At 37.5% G+C, this 19271-nt stretch overlaps 1 protein-coding gene and 1 long non-coding RNA gene across 3 annotated transcripts in view; one reads left to right on the forward strand and one right to left on the reverse strand.

Annotated features, from left to right (window-relative positions):
• The window catches only part of FGF12 (fibroblast growth factor 12), a 570669-nt gene that overhangs the window by 258458 nt on the left and 292940 nt on the right, over positions 1-19271 (reverse strand). The window lies entirely within an intron of this gene.
• Positions 1-19271, forward strand: part of LOC125132063 (uncharacterized) — a 34372-nt gene that overhangs the window by 5992 nt on the left and 9109 nt on the right. The window contains exon 2 of the long non-coding RNA XR_007136127.1: positions 15060-15155. This is a non-coding gene — a long non-coding RNA (uncharacterized LOC125132063). The remainder of the gene's footprint in view (positions 1-15059; positions 15156-19271) is intronic.

Raw genomic sequence — 19271 nt, forward strand, 5'->3', positions numbered from 1 at the left:
TTCTAATATTTGTGAATGCCTTTATAGTGCTTTATTCAATAGTTCAATAACCGAATCACTATGAGTTATATGTTTGTCTGGTTTGGGTCATCTCTCAAAATACAATAAGGTAGTACATTTAATTCTCCTTTATGACACAGACTAAGGGTAGTATCCTATTGCCCAAGTAGAGAAATCATCAGTGTTTTGGACAATGTTTGTTTTAATAAGAAATAAAAGTTGTAACTAAACTGTACAGGCTAAACTCCCTGTAAAGTTCTAAGTGCATTACAATTACTGACACACTGAATCCTTACAGAAACTCTATGAGGTATGTTCTGTCATTATCCTCCTTTTATAAATGAAGAAACTAGGGCACAGAGAGGTTAAGTTGCTTATTCAGTCACCTAGTCAAGAACTGGTAGAGTTCAAATGTAATTTAATTTAATTTAATTTCTTTCCAAAGCTTTTCTTTTATCCTCTGTGTTACACTGTATGTCAATACAAACAGGATACCATGAATAACTATAATCATGTAATACAATTAATAAAATAAGAATGTAATTATCATTTGTACTGATACAGTTTTTGGCTGTTTAGAAATCATCTTCTCATGCATTGTCTCATTGAGGCTCTCAACAACCTTGTGAGGAAAATTATGGAGATAATAACTCAGTTTTACAGACAAATTGAGACTCCAGTAAGTGATATAATCAATCTCCCAAGGACACACAACAGATGAGTGAAGATATATGAGTTTATTCCAGGCCTTCTGATCTCAACGATCTCTCATGCCCCAATTAAGATCACGTAAAGAAAAAATAGCAATGTTATCGGTCCTTTCATTCAATGACCTCTAGTGCTCCTCTACCAGGGTTTCCCATCTTGTAAATGACCTTGAAGAGATCAGTCACTGTTGGAAAGGAGGGGGGACTCAAGTGTCCCAAATCTCCCTCTGCAGCTTTTACCTCTCTCTGGGCCAGGGAGCTAAGGTGGTCATTTTCCCACTCTTGGCCTTGAGAGGGTGTCCTTTGGTTCTGACACTGGGGCTCCCACTCTCTTCCTAAGTTCAGTCATTTAAGTTGAGTTCCAAGAGAAAACTACATGGAAATGAAATCAAAATAGAAATGAGAGAAATTTGTAAGAGGATAAAGTTACGTTTTTTCCATTCCCATTCCAAAAACTGTACACTGGTTTGGCATGAATCACTTCTTTGACACTTGGTTATTTTCCTTCCCAGCTGGATTGAGGATGTTAAAAAACTGCCCCAAGTGATTCTCCATCATCGTAGCCCTTTTCTAATTTCCAGTGTCACTGGTCCAGTGATACTTCTTCCTTCTAGATAAGAAAGGTAGCTTGAAGACCCTCATGAGAATGTAAAACTCATAAAGATAGGAAGATTGTCTACTTTATTTACTTTCCTACCTCCAGTGCCTAAAATATCATTTACTATATAGCACACAATAAATACTGACTGACTGAATGAATTTATCCATCCACCTGTCTTTTTAAGTCAAAAATAAAACATTTATTCTTATATCAAGAAACAAACAGCTAATTAAAAGGCAGCCTCCACATTTCCAACTTGATCATTTTATTTCATCAATACCCTCTAAAAACTGCCTACATTCAATCTATCTATTAAAGTCAGATAGCCTGAGAGGATACATGGTATCTAGATTTCTGCTCTGACCAACCTCCACCCCCAGTGTTTAGGTGTACAGTTTTAATTCTGATCTTTCTCTCTTTTCTCTCAGTCTCTTTCTCTATCTCTCTCATACACACACACACACACACACACACACACACACACACTCACTTTCACAGAAGAAAAGAAATGTAACAATAATGAAAAAAGAGACTAGAGGCATCAGATAAAATGAGTAGTAAATTTTTAAAGTCTCAGAATATGATGAAATGACCTTAAAATGATTTGATAATCCTAAAATTCATGCTGTCACCCATCTGTACTGAGTGGCTTTCTCCATGGACCATTCCTAGTTGCTCTCATTTCTAATTTTAGATTCCAAATTTTCAGGGAATGGTTCTTGTTGAAATAGCAGTCTCTTACAGCACCCAGTACATGACTGACACTCAAATTATATTATTAAAATTGTCATAAATTCATATTTTTGTTCTCTGTGTGCACACAGCACTGGGTGCTATGAAAATAACAATTAGTAAAAGACTCCATTGATCCTATTTGAGATTTAATAAGATTTTTAGCTGAGATTTAAATAACCAAAATACACAATCTCATTAGAGAAAACTGTCAGGGTATCCATTAAAGAGGAGTTTGGACAAGGTGACCATTAAGGTCATTTCTAGTCCAAACTTCTTAGAATTCTCTAAAAATAAAATATAAGGTAGAAAGAATATGTGATTTGGAATAAATAATTTTCCTTGCGTAAAGTTACTCTGTCTGAGCCTAAGTTTATTTGCCTGTAAATAATCTAGAGTAATTAAAATAATAGATTGAAAAGATAGTACTGTTTTTTGAAACAAGGAACAGTATGAATGAGTGAATGAATAAATGGATGAGTAGATGGATAGATGAATAGGTGTATATATGGATGAAAAGTAGCATCATTCATCTACAAATCTCTAAATTCACATTTTAGGCTAAAAAAATAGCTCAAAACAAAAATAAAAATATTTGGCAAGCTTCCCTTTGGAATGCTGGGGAGACAAACAAGAAAATGTTGAAGAATTCCAGAGCAATAAATGCAAGCACTTAGTAAAATTTTAAGTTATTCACTTAACAATCATTTTCACAAAAAGTTATATTCCCTTGTGTGTAATTATGCCCATTAATACAGCATATGCAACATGAAATCAAGAGGACAGTGGTATAGATGGCTGCATGTTTATGCAGTCAAAGCCAAGACAGATAGACAGATAGTTATAAACATGCATTCCAGGGCTCACATATCCAGAAAGGAATAAGACAATTGCATAAGCATGTTCATTTAAACAGTATCCAGAGCAAGAAGGAACAATAATATTTTTGTAACGTTTGCAGCAGGATATTAGTTTTTAAGCCTGTAGTATTAGCTAGGGACCTTATGAGGTCATCGGCCCATTCTATTCAACACTGCAATTACAAGAGACCACAGAAAAGAACCTTCTTTAAAAGTAAGGTAGAAAATTATCTCTGGTTGATTGAATACGCTAAGAATACAGCAACAGAGAAGAGGCCCATTCCTTTTCATCTTGACAGTTCTTCCTCTCATCCCTAATAAGGAAAAAGACAAGGAACTAGCCTTACCTGACTTTTAAAAGATAAAGCAACTGAAGAAATTATTATTTTCTGGGGACAAAAGCCAGGGAAAGAACTTTATGTTAAAAATAAATGATTTCATTACAAAAATATTCTAAATATGATCTACATATAAGAGTAGAAATAGAATTTGGGAATGAGAATTACAACTTACATTTTTGTTCCTGTGAAGACATAGTACATTACTTTGACACAGCAGATATTCTGTAAATGTGTGTTGATTTAATTTGGATGTGAAGGTAATAAATGTTCAGGACAAGTAAGAGCATGCTCAAGATTTACCTTAAGCAAAACCTTAGGCGTACTTTTATTAATAGTGGTATTACCTTTAGTCTCTGATACCATCAGTTAAGTAGTGGTTATGAAAAAAAAAAAAAGGAAGGAAGAAACAAGTATCTGATAAATATAGAGGAAAACACATGGTCTTAATCTTGAAATGTGTTTTCTCTTATCCCCTTTGTACAAATGTTGGACTACTTTTTTCTTCTGATGCTACACTGATAAAATCCTAGTATAAACCCACAACATTCTCAGAATGGGAAGCATTATTTCCTAAAGTGAATGGAAAGTCATAGTTTCAGGCATCAGATTAAAAAGAAACATGGGCTTTGGAAGGTGAATTTAACTCAAGAAAGATAGTATGCCTTTCTTTTTTCTATCTGAATTTGAGTAATCTGTCCACACTTAAAGCTTTTCTGACTGTCGAGGGAAAAGATTCTCCAGTAAAAAGAATCAGGCCAGAAACTATATAAGAAAACAAACTCATAGAGACTCCTAAAATACTAGCCTGGAGCTGTGGACTCCAGAAAATGAACCATATCAACTTATCTAGGTGTTAGTTGCAAATTATCTGTGTGTTGTAATTTCCCTTGCTACACACTGTTAACCCAAATTTTCATTTCAGTCAAGGAATCATTGGGTTTTCTTTGTAGTCTTTATATAATTTCAAGCCTTTCAGTTTGAATCATACAAACACATCAAGTGAAAATTCTGCATTCAAAGTATAGCTTAAAAGTATTTGATAAAAAATTTCATCAAAGTGGGTTTACAGGGAACATATCCCAACATGAAAGGGCTACTTATGAAAAATCCACAGGTGACAACATATTCAACAGTGAAAAGCTGAATGCCTTCCTGCTAAATTCAGGAATAAGACAAGGATGCCCCCTCTCACCACTTCTGTTTAATAGTATTGGAGTCCTAGCCACAGCAATCGAACAAGAAAAAGAAAGGAAAGACATACAAATTGGAAGGGAAGAATGAAAATGGTCACCATTTGCAGATGACATGATACTTTATATAGAAAACCCTAAAGTATTCACCACCAAATTATTAGAAACATTAAATAAATTCAGAAGATTTAGAGGATACAAGATTAATACACAGAAATTTGTTGCTTTTCTATACACTAATAAAGACCTATCAGAAAGAAAAAGTGAAAAAGCAATCCTATTTAAAATCACATCAAAAAGAATAAAATACCTAGAAATAAACTTAACCAAGGAAATGAAAGTTCTATACTCTGGAAACTATGAAAAACTGATGAGGAAATTGAAGGTGATACAAAGAAATGGTTGATACCCCATGTTCTTGGATCAGAAGAACCAATATTGCTCAAATGGCTCTACCACACAAAGCAGTCTACAGATTTAATGCAATTTCTATTGAAATACCCACAACAATTTTCACAGAACTAGAACAAATAATCCTAAAATTTATACAGAACTTTAGGCCCCAAATTGCCAGAGCAACTTTGAGAAAAAAAGAACAAAGCTAGAGGTAACACCCTCCTAGACTTCAGACTACACTGCAAAGCTGCAGTAATTAGAACAGTGTAGTACTGGCATAAGAACATGTAGATCAATGGAACAAACTAGAGAGCACAGAAAAAAACCCACACACCCACAGTCAATTAACCTATGACAAAGAAGGCAAGAATATACAATAGAGAAAAGACAATCTCTTCAATAAGTGATGCTGGGAAAACTGGATAGCTACAGTAAAACAATGAGATCAGAATATTTTCTGATACCATATACAAAAATAAACTCCAAATGGACTAAAGACCTACATCTAAGACCAGGAACCATAAAACTCCTAGAGGAGAACACAGGCAGAACACTCCGACATAAATTTCAGCAATATTTATGTAATTTTTGGATCTACCTCCTAAAAGCTAAAGAAAAAAAGCAAAAATAAACACATGGGGTCTAATTAGACTTAAAAGCTTTTTCACAGCAAAAGAAATTATCAACAAAATGAAAAGATAATTTACATATTGTAAAAAAATATTTGGAAATGATATGACTGACAAGGGGTTAATATCCAAAATATACAAAAAGCTCATTCAACTAAAAATATCCAAAAATGGCCAGTAGACATTTATCCAAAGACATACAGACAGCTGACAGACACATTAAAAAGATGCTCAACATCACTAATTGTTAGAAAAATGCAAATCAAAACAGTGAAATATCACCTCATACCTGTAAGAATGGCTATCATAAAAAGTCTACAAATAACAAATGTTGGCAGTGATATTGGAAAAAAGGGAATTCTTTACACTGTTAATGGGAATGTAAAGTGGCACAACCACCATGGAAAACAGTACTGAGGTTCCTAAAAAAAAAAAAAAAAAAAAACTAAAAATAGAACTACCACACAAACCAGCAATTCCACAGCTGGGTATATATCTACAAAAAAAAAAAAAAATGAAAACACTAATTCAAAAAGATACATATATCCCAATGTTCAGAACAGAGCTACTTATAATAGCCAACCAAGATAGGGAAACAACCCAAGTGCCCATCAACAAACGAATGGATAAAGAAGATGTGAGGTATATATACATATGTGTGTGTGTGTGTGTGTATTATATTACATACGTATGTAATGGAATATTATTCAGCCACAAAAAATGAAATTCTTATTTGCAGCAACATGGAAAGACCTAGAAAATATTATGCTTGATGAAGTAAATAATACAAATACAATACAAATACATATGTAATATATAGTACAAAGGAATATATATATATATATATATATATATATACCAAAACATAAATACAAAGGAATATATATATACCAAAACAGAAATAAATGCACAGATACAGAAAAAAACTAGTGGTTATCAGTGCAGAAAGGGAATTGAAGAGGGGCACGTGAGGGTTATGGGATTAAGAGATACAAACTATCACATATACAATAAATAAGCAATAAGGACATTCTGTATGGCAACAGAGAATTACAACCATTATCTGGTAGTAACATTTAAGGGGGTATAAACTGTAAACATACTGAATCACTATGCTGTACACCTAAGACTAATATAATACTGTAAATCAATAATACTTCAATTTAAAAATCAGTATTTGAGGGAAAGGAAGGATAAGGTAGGAAAGAGAAGGGAAAACAAAACTTACTAGGCACCTGTGATGTACCAGGCACAGCACTGTGCTCTCTACGGGTTCTTTTACTCAATCTTCATAATCACCCCATAAGGCCAGCATTGTTACCCACATGTACAATGAAAAAAATGAATGTTAAAAAGGTTAATCAACTGTCTGAAGTATGGGTCCCCCTAAAGAATTCAAATTTAGTTTAGCTGGTACCAAATCCAAAGCTCTCTGGGTGACCTTTTAGGTGATGGATTAGCAATGAGATCCTGCTGTGTGGCACTGGGAACTATGTCTAGTCACTTACGATGAAGCATGATACTGTGAGAAAATAGAATGTGTACATGTATGTGTAACTGGGTCACCATGCTGTACAAGAGAAAAAAAAATTGTATTGGGGAAATAACAATTTTTTTTTAAATTTTAAAAAAGAAAAGAAAACTAAAGGCAAAAACAGGAAAATAAATATTAACTAATATCAATACATAAATAAATAAATCTGCAATACAAATTAATAAGAGGACCATTTCTACTCTTAAACTGTTAAAAAAAATATTAAGGAGTTCCCATTGTGGCTCAGCAGTAATGAACCCAGTTAGTATCCATGAAGACACAGGTTCAATCCCTGGTCCTGCTCAGTGGGTCAAAGATCTGGCATTGCCATAAGCTGCAGCGTAGGTTGACACAGCTCAGATCCCACATTACTGTGTCTGTGGCGTAGGCCAGCAGCTCTAGCTCTGATTTGACCCCTAGCCTGGGAACTTCCATATGCTGTGGGTACAGCCCTAAAAGGAAAAAAAAAAAAAAACAAAATTAAGATAACCCATAAGTTAGGTCACTCAGATTCTAAGTTGGAGGCATCCAAGTTCTTTGTCCTCTGGCAATCATGACCTGATTTGAAGTACTAGTTTAATAACTAGAGCCAGGGAAAGAGAAATTGAGGGAAGGTGATGTCTATTTTCAAATGCCTAAAAAGTTCTTAAAAAAAAGAAAGGTATCTCGTGTGTCCAGAGACAAACTTGGGTCCCATTAAGCAGTTACATACAAGGAAGTGCAGACCCATCATCCATAGACTGCTTCTCAAAATGGGAAAGTGAGTTTCCCATCACCAGAGACATTCAAGTCAAAGATCAGGAGCAAAACCACAGGAGGAGGGTTCCAAGAGCTGAAATAAGTATTCTGTAAATGGTTATAGTCAGCATTGCTGGGGTAGGGAATGAATCAAAATCACTATAGGGTGCATCCAAGGCAATACTTGGCAAAATGTTTTGTTTTTTCATTTTATGGCTGCACCCACAGCATATGGAAGTTCCCAGGCAGGAACTGAATCTGAGCCACATCTGTGACCCAAGTGGTAAAGCCAGATCCTTAACCCATTGCCCCAGGCCAAGGATGGAACCTGCACCTCTGCAGCAACCTCAGCTGCTGCAGTCTGATTCTTAACTCACTGCCCCACAGCGGGGACTCTGACAAAACCTTTTTTTTTTTTTTTAAGAAAGTAAAAAGGTAAGAATGAATGAATAGTGAAACCTTGCTAGTGGGAAAAAGTGTTGGTAAAATGGAGCAGGATTTGAGATTCAAAGAGACAGTCAAGGAAAGCATTTCAGGACAACCCTATGAAGAAAGCACAGAGCTAAAACTTCCTTCATACAGCATGCTCATGCATCAAAAAGTCTGCATAGCTGATACTATTTCCCTGAGTTGTAGCGTTCTAGACTAAGGAAAAGAAAACATACGAACCTAAGAAAATGTAAGTGAGGAGAGTGTGAAAATACTTATTTGTCCAGCAGATGTAGCTGACTGCTATAAGACTGACAATTTCTATGAGTAATCATAGAGAAATCTGGAGATTCAATTTATGGTAGAAAGAAGGAACTATCTAAATATACATACACATTCGCAGTGTTTAATAGAGTATCTTTTAGCATGAAAAAAGGAGAATCACAACTCCGGAAAATTCAAAACCAGTTTGAAAAAACGTATTGTAAACTGAAAAAAAATTCTTAGAAAATGATTTGGTACCAAATGTCCCAAAGCAGTGAGGAAGATGGAGAGATATTAGATAGTGGGTTGACAGTTGTCACCTTCAAGAAGTTAGGAATATTAAAAGGCAACCATCCCACTTCTTGCTTGACAATTTTAATTTACTGTATACAAAGTATTATCTTTAAAATCAGAGGGTAAACATGTGTCCCACTAGGAAGCATTTTTGAAAAGAAAGTTGCATGACCACAGAAAGGTCATTTAACTGCGTTGCATCCATTTACTCATCTGTAAAATTAGAAACTTTGAAAAGAATAACTGATGACATGTATGTTTTAAGTTCTCTAAGAGACGGTTACTTTTAGAAGGGTCCTAGAGCCTGGAGGGACATTTACGTACCCTAAACAACAAGAAAAAGAGCATAAAATACAGAGTAGCTAAATATATATATTTTCTTTCTTTTTAGGGCTACACATATAAGTTCCTGGGCTAGGGGTCAAATTGGAGCTGCAGCTGCACAGCCATGGCAACACCAGATCCAAGCCACATCTACGACCTACACAACAGCTTGCAGCAATGCTGGATCTTTATCCCACTAAGAGAAGCCAGATCAAACAGGCACCCTCACGGACATTATGTTCGGTTCTTAACCTGCTGAACCACAATGGGAATTCCATAAGGTACCTAAATATCTTCTTTGTGCCCACTTACTTGAAAAAGAAAGGACATTAGTAGCTGTAGCAAGACTGTCATGAGAATAAATGACTCAGATCCCAATGATACTCTCTGAAGCTGCTCAATTCTCCCAGCTTTGATTCAAAATGGGTTCCTCACCCTCCTGCACTGCTGGTGGAAATGTAAACTGGTACAGCCACTATGGAGAACAGTTTGGAGATACCTTAGAAATCTATACATAGAACTTCCATATGACCCTGCAATCCCACTCTTGGGCATCTATCCGGATAAAACTCTACTGAAAAGAGGCACGTGCACCCGCATGTTCATTGCAGCACTATTCACAATAGCCAAGACATGGAAACAGCCCAAATGTCCATCCACAGATGATTGGATTCAGAAGAGGTGGTATATATACACAATGGAATACTACTCAGCCATAAAAAAAGAATGACATAATGCCATTTGCAGCAACATGGATGGAGCTAGAGAACCTCATACTGAGTGAAATGAGCCAGAAAGACAAAGACAAATACCATATGATATCACTTATAACTGGAATCTAATATCCAGCACAAATGAACATCTCCTCAGAAGAGAAAATCATGGACTTGGAGAAGAGACTTGTGGCTGCCTGATGGGAGGGGGAGGGAGTGGGAGGGATCGGGAGCTTGGGCTTATCAGACACAACTTAGAATAGATTTACAAGGAGATCCTGCTGAATAGCATTGAGAACTTTGTCGAGATACTCATGTTGCAACAGAAGAAAGGGTGGGGGAAAAAATGTAATTGTAATGTATACATGTAAGGATAACCTGACCCCCTTGCTGTACAGTGGGAAAATAAAAAAAAAATGGGTTCCTCTATTTCTGAGTGAGTTGTGGTGGTCGAGGGATAATAAGAAACAAGGAAGTGGTCTGTTCATTGCAAAGACGGCACAAAAGAAAATAAAGCTGTTCCCAGGATAGGTGGACTGCAGAGGTTATTGCTATTGCTGTTGTTTTCCTGCATCCATATCTTAGAGGACAAGAAGCAGTTTTGTAAAAATGCAGATAAAAGAAAGAGATATTTTAGAGTTCCCATTGTGGCTCAGTGGGTTAAGGACTTGACATTTTCTCTGTGAGGATGCAGGTTCAATTCCTGGCCTCACTCAGTAGGATAAGGATCCGGCATTGCCACAAGCTGTGGTGTAGGTTGCAGGTGCGTCTCAGATCCTGAGTTGCTGTGGCTGCGGCAAAGGTCAAAGCTGCAGCTCCAATTCAACCCCTGGCCCAGGAACTTCCATGTGCTGCAAGTGAGGCCGCAAAAAGATAAAAAAAAAATAAGAAGAAGAAAGAAAGATATATTCTCTAGTAAGGAGAGTCAAGAGAAACAGTCTGTTCCAGGAGTTCCCCTTATGGCTCAGTGGAAACAAATCTGACTAGCATCCACGAAGACACAGGTTTGATCCCTGGCCTCACTTAGTGGGTCGGGGATCTGGTGTTGCCATGAGCTGTGCTGTAGGTCACAGACGTGGCTCAGATCCAGCATTGCTGTGGCTGTGGTGTAGACTGGCAGCTGTAGCTCCAATTAGACCCCTAGCCTGGGAACCTCTATATGCTGTGGGTGTGGCCCTAAAGACAAAAAACAAAACAAAACAGAACAAAACAAAAACCTATCTGTTCCAATAGGCTCATTTTTAGCCTAAGCTGAAATCACATTTTCATGCTATTTACTCAATACGGAACCTTGGACAAATCACTGCTCCTCTCTAGGTCTCATACTTAAAATGAGGGTGACCAGATGAATGCCAAAGTCTCCTCCCTCTCTAAAATCCCATGACTCTAAGTATATGCTCACTCACATCATATCACTTATGGGAAACAAACTAGGATATTCCCTTTTATCTTCCTCTAACTTCAGGATAGTTAACTAAAGCAAAAAGAGTGATCAGTTACCTTTCACCCTCTGGCTCACAGCCAGATGCCCGAGTCCTCAAAACCTTACTGGTTATCTTTTACCATACAGCCTTTCTCTATAACTCTGGATAAAAGACAATGAGAATTAAAGCAACTGGGAGTTCTTTGGTGACCTAGTGGGTTAAAGCTCCTGCATCTTCACCACTGTGGCTCAGATCACTACTGTGGTGCAGGTTTGATCCCTGGCCCAGGAACTTCCACATGCTGTGGGTGTAGCAGAGAAGAAAAAAGAGAGAGAGAGAGAACCTGAAATGTTGCAACTCTCATTTAAAAGACAAAGAAAGAAAGAAAGAAAGAAAGAAAGAAAGAAAGAAAGAAAGAAAGAAAGAAAGAAAGAAAGAAAGAAAGAAAGAAAGAAAGAAAATAATTAAAGCAAATAGTTTTGAGTACTAATTATTTACCAGGAATTGGTCAAAGCACTTTCTATGTATCAACTGGTTTAATTCTCACAACCACCCTATGAAGTAGGTAGTATTCTTATCAGCAAGGAAAGAGAGGAACAAAAAAGTTAAGTAACTTGGCTGAAGTTATAAACTAGTAAAGGGAATGACCGGGACTTGAACAGAGAAAGTCTGGATCCAGCCTCTTCCTAATAGATCAGTCACCTGCCCGAGATGTGGTGCTGGTGGTAGTGGGGAAAGAAGGAACAATGCTATGCTGGTGATCCTTTTTGTCCTGTATGGAAAGGAAAGATATAGCTGGGCAGAGTGGGAAAACATGCTATGAAGGGTGCTCTCAACTAAGACCAGATGACCGGACAGATCCATGTTTTTTCCTTCTAAAGAGCAGCAGACATGCCTGAACTGGGAGACTGGTTTGAGAAAAAGTCGTATCACACCTTATGATTTAAGTGTTTTCAAGCCTTTAAGCCTTACAAAAACCCTGTAGGACAAGCTTGCTAGAGATTATTATTATGCTATTACAGAACAAAACATTGACAGAGGAGTAAATTCAATTAGGATAATAGCTAAAAAGTGATGAAACAGAACTTAAATCTGTCGACTTCCAAAGGGATGTCCTCTCGACTCTGTCTCATTGTTTCTAATGCCCCTTTCTAGGTCTGACATTTCCTGTGACCCAGTGAACTAATTCTCTCTCTATCTTTCCTTATTGCTCCACCCAGGAGCAATTCACCAAGATGAGGACACCAGCTGCTCTGAGCTTGCCCAGAATGCCTTACTGGGATTTGTGGTATGGCTGCCTTTGTCCGACAGAACACTACCCATCCAGGATCACACTGTCAGCCTGCAATCATCAAAAAATAATCCTCGATACTGACATCCTCATGAGTTCAGAATCCTAACTGAGCCCTGTAATAACACAGCATCTCACTTATACTTCCTTGAAAATTGCAAGACTTCTGCTTCGGAAGCAGAATCAGGCCTAAATGTGTATCTCCCTAATTTTCCTCTTTGTCAGAGAGCCCCCTGTTGCATAATCTGTGTAATTAAAGTGTGCATGGCTTTGCCAACCAGTTCTCCTAGAGCCAGGAAAATGGTGTAAAATTTTAAAAGAATGACACTGGCGGTCTCCATAAAATGCCAACCCCTAATTTTCTTTTCAGAGTATTCAATCTAAGGGAGCCACTGTAATAAGTATGCATCTAGAAGAGCAACTTAACACAGCATTGTCACTAAGTTCTGGGGTTTTGCATTTTAATGCATAACTGCTGTCAGGGTATTGAGGGAGCCTGGGCAAACAGCTTAACTCTTTTTGTTCCTTAGGATCATTTGGAAAAATGAAAGCGGTAGACTTTTATTATAAAATTTAGATATAAAGGGATTAATCTCCAAAATTTATAAACAACTTCTGCAACTCCATACCAAAAAAACAAACAATCCCATCAAAACATGGGCAGAAGATCTAAACAGACAGTTCTCCAAAGAAGACATACAGATGGCCAAAAAAACACATGAAAAGGTGTTCAACATCACTCATTATTAGAGAAATGCAAATCAAAACCTTGATGAGGTACCACCTTACACCAGCCAGAATGGCCATCATCCAAAAGTCTACAAACAATAAGTGCTGGAGAGGGTGTGCAGAAAAAGGAACCCTAGTACACTGTTGGTGGGATTGTAAATTGGTGCAACCACTGTGGAAAGCAGTATGGAGATGCCTCAGAAAATTAAACATAGAACTACCATTTGATCCAACCATCCCACTCCTGGGCATCTATCCAGAGAAAACCACGACTCGCAAAGACACATGTACTCCAATGTTCACTGCAGCACTATTTACAATAGCCAAAACACGGAAACAACCTAAATGTCCATCAACAGAGGAATGGATCCAGAAGATGTGGTACATAATACACAATGGAATATTACTCAGCCATTAAAAAGAACGAAATCCTGGCATTTTTAGCAACATGGATGGACCTAGATATTGTCATGCTAAGTGAAGTCAGCCATACAATGAGACACCAACATCAAGTGCTTTCACTGACATGTGGAATCTGAAAAAAGGACAGACTGAACTTCTTTGCAGAACAGATGCTGACTCACAGACACTAAAAAACTTACGGTCTCCAGAGGAGACAGTTTGGGGGGTGGGGGGATGTGCTTGGGCTGTGGGATGGAAATCCTGTGAAATTACATTGTTATGATTATTATACAAAAAAAAATCTATCTAGAAGTTTTTTTACTTATATCAAATATACTGTGATGTTATACATTATATTTAAATTCAAGAAAAAAATTAAATATAGAATCACTGAACATAAGAACTGGAATGGAAGGAACCCTGAGCATCATCTGGGCCACTGCCCTCATTTTAAAGATTATGAAATTTAAGATGAGAAAGATGTACCTTAAATCACACAGTTATTGGTGACAGAAGCAAACATATAGCTTAGGCTTCCTGATTCTAAGATCAGTAATCTCTCTGGGATAGGATTTAGCTTTTCGATAAAGATCCTATCTCAGGCTTTGTTTTAAAAGAATAAAAATGACAATGAACACCACGATTCTCACTCAATCCTCACAACCGCAAGTTACCTATTATTATTAATAGTATTATATCCCTGGTTTGCATATGTATGAACAGAAGCTCAGATCACTGAGGGAGTGGGTTAAGGTAACATTCCTGGTAAATGATGGCATTAGCACTCTAGCTATGATCTTCTAAATTTGAAATTCTTCACTACCTTCTTTGGACCTTTTCCTTACCCTTGAACTTTCAAGCTTACCTGCTGCAGGTAAGATCAAATGAATTATACAATCTTCACTAAAGAGCATTAATGCTTTAAGAAGTAGGAAGGGTGGGAGAAGCATGGATTGGGAGTTTGGGATCAGCAGATGCAAACTCATATATAGAAGGGATAAACTACAAGGTCTTCCTGTGTAACACAGGGAATGATATTCAATATCCTATAATAAACCGTAATGGAAAAGAATACAAAAAAGTATATATGTATGTATGTATCTATATATATGTATATAATTAAGTCAATTTGTAGTACACCAAAAACTAACACAATGTTGTAAACCACTGCACTTAATAAAATAAATTTTCAAAAAAGGGTATTAATGCTTTCCCCTTCAAACACCTCCAGATTAGCATATATAGCAGGCATTTTCTTCTATCCCGACATACTGCCCACTTTCTCCTCATCCTCTTCATCCAACATCTATTTTCCAATAAAACAGGATTCTTTAGAACCATAGGAATTTCTCCTACCAGTTTACTGCATAGGATAAAAGACTGACAATTCCCCTTGTGACCACAGAAGTATCATCAATATACAGAATTCTTTCTGATCCTAATGAGAATTTTTTTCACCAGGTAGTTCTGCTTGCAAAACATCTGGCGTGGCATGCCAAGAACACACATGAGCTGAAAGGTGGGACACTAACCTTGCCTCAGGATCTTCTCCACCAGGTAAATTCATGGCAGGCACTGCCTTTTATAGATGTATTAAATGAGAGTCACATAAGTAATTTCTTTAATTAGATCACTCCTTGTACTCCTGGTGTTTCTTGGGTTTCCAAGTTTAAATTAAACACAAAACTCGCAACTCAATGCTGGAGTAGTCATTATCCAGCAAGTCATCTTTAAAAATAACTATGGCTTAGGGGAAATTTGCTGAAGAAATGTATTTGCCTAGGTCTTGAACATACGACGTGAATCACATGCCAGGGGAGGATTCCGGCCACGTTTGTTCTCTGTAACAACTCACCTTCAGTGTGTGCAAGTGTATTAAAAATTTTTAATTGCTAAGGTAAGAAGACTGATGAGGGATGAAATGTGAGCTACTGCTCAGTCTTCTCCAAAGCACTGATCTTCCTTTCCTTCTATATCTATCTGTATCTCCATTTTTCTCCATCCACAGATTTTATCCATCCCTCAGTCACTGGGCACTCACTACATGCCAAACTGCTTAGCAAACAGGGGACATAAAGACTTGTGGTTGCCAAGGAGGAGGGGGAGGGAGTGGGATGGACTGGGAATTTGGGGTTAATAGATGCAAACTGTTGCCTTTGGAATGGATAAGCAATGAGATCCTGCTGTGTTGCATTGGGAACTATATCTAGTCACTTATGATGGAACATGATGATGTGAGAAAAAAGAATGTATACAAGTATGTGTAACTGGGTCACTTTGCTGTACCGTAGAAAATTGACAGAACACTCCAAACCAGCTACAATGGAAAAAGTAAAAATCATTATAAATGGCAAAAAAAAATCCAAATAAATAAATAAATAAAACACTGTTTTATTCCCTCAAAAAACTTACTGTTGGAGTTCCTGCCATGATTCAGGGGAAACAAATCTGACTAGTATCCATGAGGATGCAGGTTCTATCCCTGGCCTTGCTCAGTGGGTTAAGGGTCTGGCATTGCCATGAGCTGTGGTGTAGACTGCAGATGTGGCTCAGATCCTGCATTGCTGTGGCTGTGGTATAGGCCGGCGGCTACAGCTCCAATTTAAATCCTAGCCTGGGAACCACCATGTGTTGCAGGTGCGGCCCTAAAAAAAAGACGAAAAAAAAAAATCTTACTCTATAGTGAATAAACCTCACATTCTCTGTGACAACCATGAGAATAAAACACTTGCTAGTGAGAAGTAGGCTCTGTGCTGAGACGTACAGGAGAGAACACTGCTCTTCTCAATTGGCAGAGACCTTGCGAGATTCCATCAAGGAGGGACCTGGAGAACCACCTACCCCACCATAAGCAGGATGTGGGCTTCCAGAAAAGGAGCTGGAAAGGCCTGCTAAATGGAGAGAAAGGGCGAGGCACAGCGATGTCAAACGGCTTGGTTCTCTCAGGCCAAGAAGTCCTCCAGGACAGGGACCCCCCACGTCTTGTGCATGATTATATCTCATGTGCATAATTAATAAAATTAAACCAATCAAACCAAAAATAAACAAATGAACGGCACTGAAGGGTGTTGAAGGTTCAATGGGTTCAGAAAACACGAGGTATGGAGACACACTGTAAAAATCAATTTCCAAAAAACTGCTTGGTGACACGTCGCTAGGGAATAGAACAGTTATTCCAGTTATTGCATTACTACTATGGAATGTGTGCCTCATTTTGAAAACAAGGACAAGCTATTGAAGGTTTTTTTTAAAAGACTATGATACAATTCAATCAACAAAGTTTTGTACTATTGCATCTTTTAATGAAAATGAACAGCATATGTGTGGTTATAACAGAGTTAGTTGTAATCAGATTCAATTAATTACATTAAAATGTAGTTACATTAAACTAAAATTCAGTATATTAAAATTATATGAGGATGGGCTGGGAACTATATCCAGTCACTTATGATGGAGCGTGATAATGTGAGAAAAAGAATGTATATATGTACGTGACTGGGTCACCCTGCTGTACAGTAGAAAATTGATAGAGCACTGCAAACCAGATACGATGGAAAAAATAAAAATCACTTAAAGAAATATTAACACAAAGAAAAAAAATTATATGAGGATGGAAATGTTTTACTACAATTTTCTTAAATGGATATAAATACTACGTAAGACAGGAGTTCCCGTCACGGCGTACCGGTTAACGAATCCGACAAGGAACCATGAGGTTGCAGGTTTGATCCCTGGTCTCTCTCAGTGGGTTAAGGATCCAGCATTGCCGCAGACATGGCTCAGATCTGGCATTGCCGTGGCTCTGTGGCTCTGGTGTAGGCCAAAGACTACAGCTCCGATTCGACCCCTAGCCTGGAAACCTCCATATGCCGCAGGTTCAGCCCTAAAAAGACCAAAAGGAAAAAGAAAAAAAAAAAAAACTACATAAGACAAAGCTTCAAGAAACGAAGTTCCAAGGTGTTGCCCTTACACCAACTCGACCATTCTCTACATATATTATTGAAAAATCCAAGGTGGCAACATTTACCCATTTTCATAAGCAGAAAAACAGGTGTAGATATCCACACGCTTTCCCAAAGTGATACATTGAAAAGAGCACAAGACTAGTAGTAAAAGACCTAGATTTAGTTCTGCTTCTACCATTAACTAATTTCTACCATTAAGTTGCCCTAAGACCTGGGCTTTTCTTCCCCTTTCTGGACCCCAACCCCCTCCTCTATAAACAGAAGGGGCAAAGTGGTACCCGCCATGGTCTGCTTTGGCGCTGATAGTTTGTGTTCCAACAAGGTAGCTGCGATAGGCGCCCTACCCAGACATTGCCTCCACCAGTTTCCACACTTAGCACAGCAGGAGGCCCAGGTGTATTCTGCTAGTGATGAATACTGGAGTATCTTTTTTAGCAAAAAAAATGCTCATCTTTTTTTGCTCAACTAAATATAAACAAATAAAGGTATAACATAAAAGATGAGGCCACAGATGCTATGGCCTGAACGTTGCAAACCTCCAGCATTCATATGTTGAAACCTAATGCTCAATGTGATGGTATTTGGAGGTGGGGCCTTTGGGAGGCGATTATAATAGACACCCCAGAGATTCCTAGCCCCTTCCTTTTGTCATGTGAGGTTATAGCCAGAAAGCACAATCCATGGCACCAACTAGAAAACCGGCTCCAGATAAAGAAGGTGCTGGAATCTTGAACTTGGACTTTCTAGCTTCCAGAACAGTGAGAAATCAATTTCTGTTGTCTATAAGCTACCCAGTTATAAGCTATAGTAATTTTGTTCTAGCAACCCAAACAGACTAAGAGAATTGAAAATATATTAGGCTTCAAATTTAGAAATCTGTGTAGTTATTCAAACAGATGTTTCATTATACCCTAGAGACAACCCGATTTCAGAGGATGGCAATCCAGTATATATATAGTAATATTCCTTTTTAACTTCCCAAATTTTTTTCAGAATTGTAGGAAATAAAAAGTATAACACAAAAGAAAGATGGTAACACCCCAGTAACTATATTAAGAGATGGAGAGGCAGTGCACACACTTGCTCTTCTCTTTAGCTATGTTGAAAGAGACACTTATGTAAGAAGTTTCAGAATTCAAAAGAACCAAATGGTCTTGAGAGAAAAGTGTTTGATTTTTAGAATCCTGATTTTAAATTTTAATTCTGTGATGAAATAGCAATAGAACGTTATAGGTTAATTACTGATTTATTGTCCTTTCGCTTGATAGTCACCTTGGAAATGGGAATAAAAATGCTCACTAATATAATTATTTTGAGGAATAAGTGAGAAAATAATTAAAGCAATGATTCAGAATGTCATGCCACATAGTAGGTGTGAATAAATAAATAGTAGCTATTATAAAAATAGCAATTAATGATGATGCAATGACCCGGAACTTTTTTTTTTTTTTGGCCACACCCATGGCATATGGAAGTTTCCAAGCCAGGGATCGAATCTGAGCTGCAGCTGCAACATACACCACAGCTGCGGCAAAGATGGATCCTTAACCCACTGTGCCACAGCAGGAACTCCCTGGGAATTATCGATAACATTTGCAGAGACTGCGAGAGTAGCTGAGATTAAGGGTAATGCTTTAGCATGATGTATGTCATAGGATCTAATGTACTCTACGTACTCAATAAACATAAAGAACAAATAATAATTTAA

Source organism: Phacochoerus africanus, chromosome 1 (assembly GCF_016906955.1).
Source record: "Phacochoerus africanus isolate WHEZ1 chromosome 1, ROS_Pafr_v1, whole genome shotgun sequence".
Taxonomy (NCBI): domain Eukaryota; kingdom Metazoa; phylum Chordata; class Mammalia; order Artiodactyla; family Suidae; genus Phacochoerus; species Phacochoerus africanus.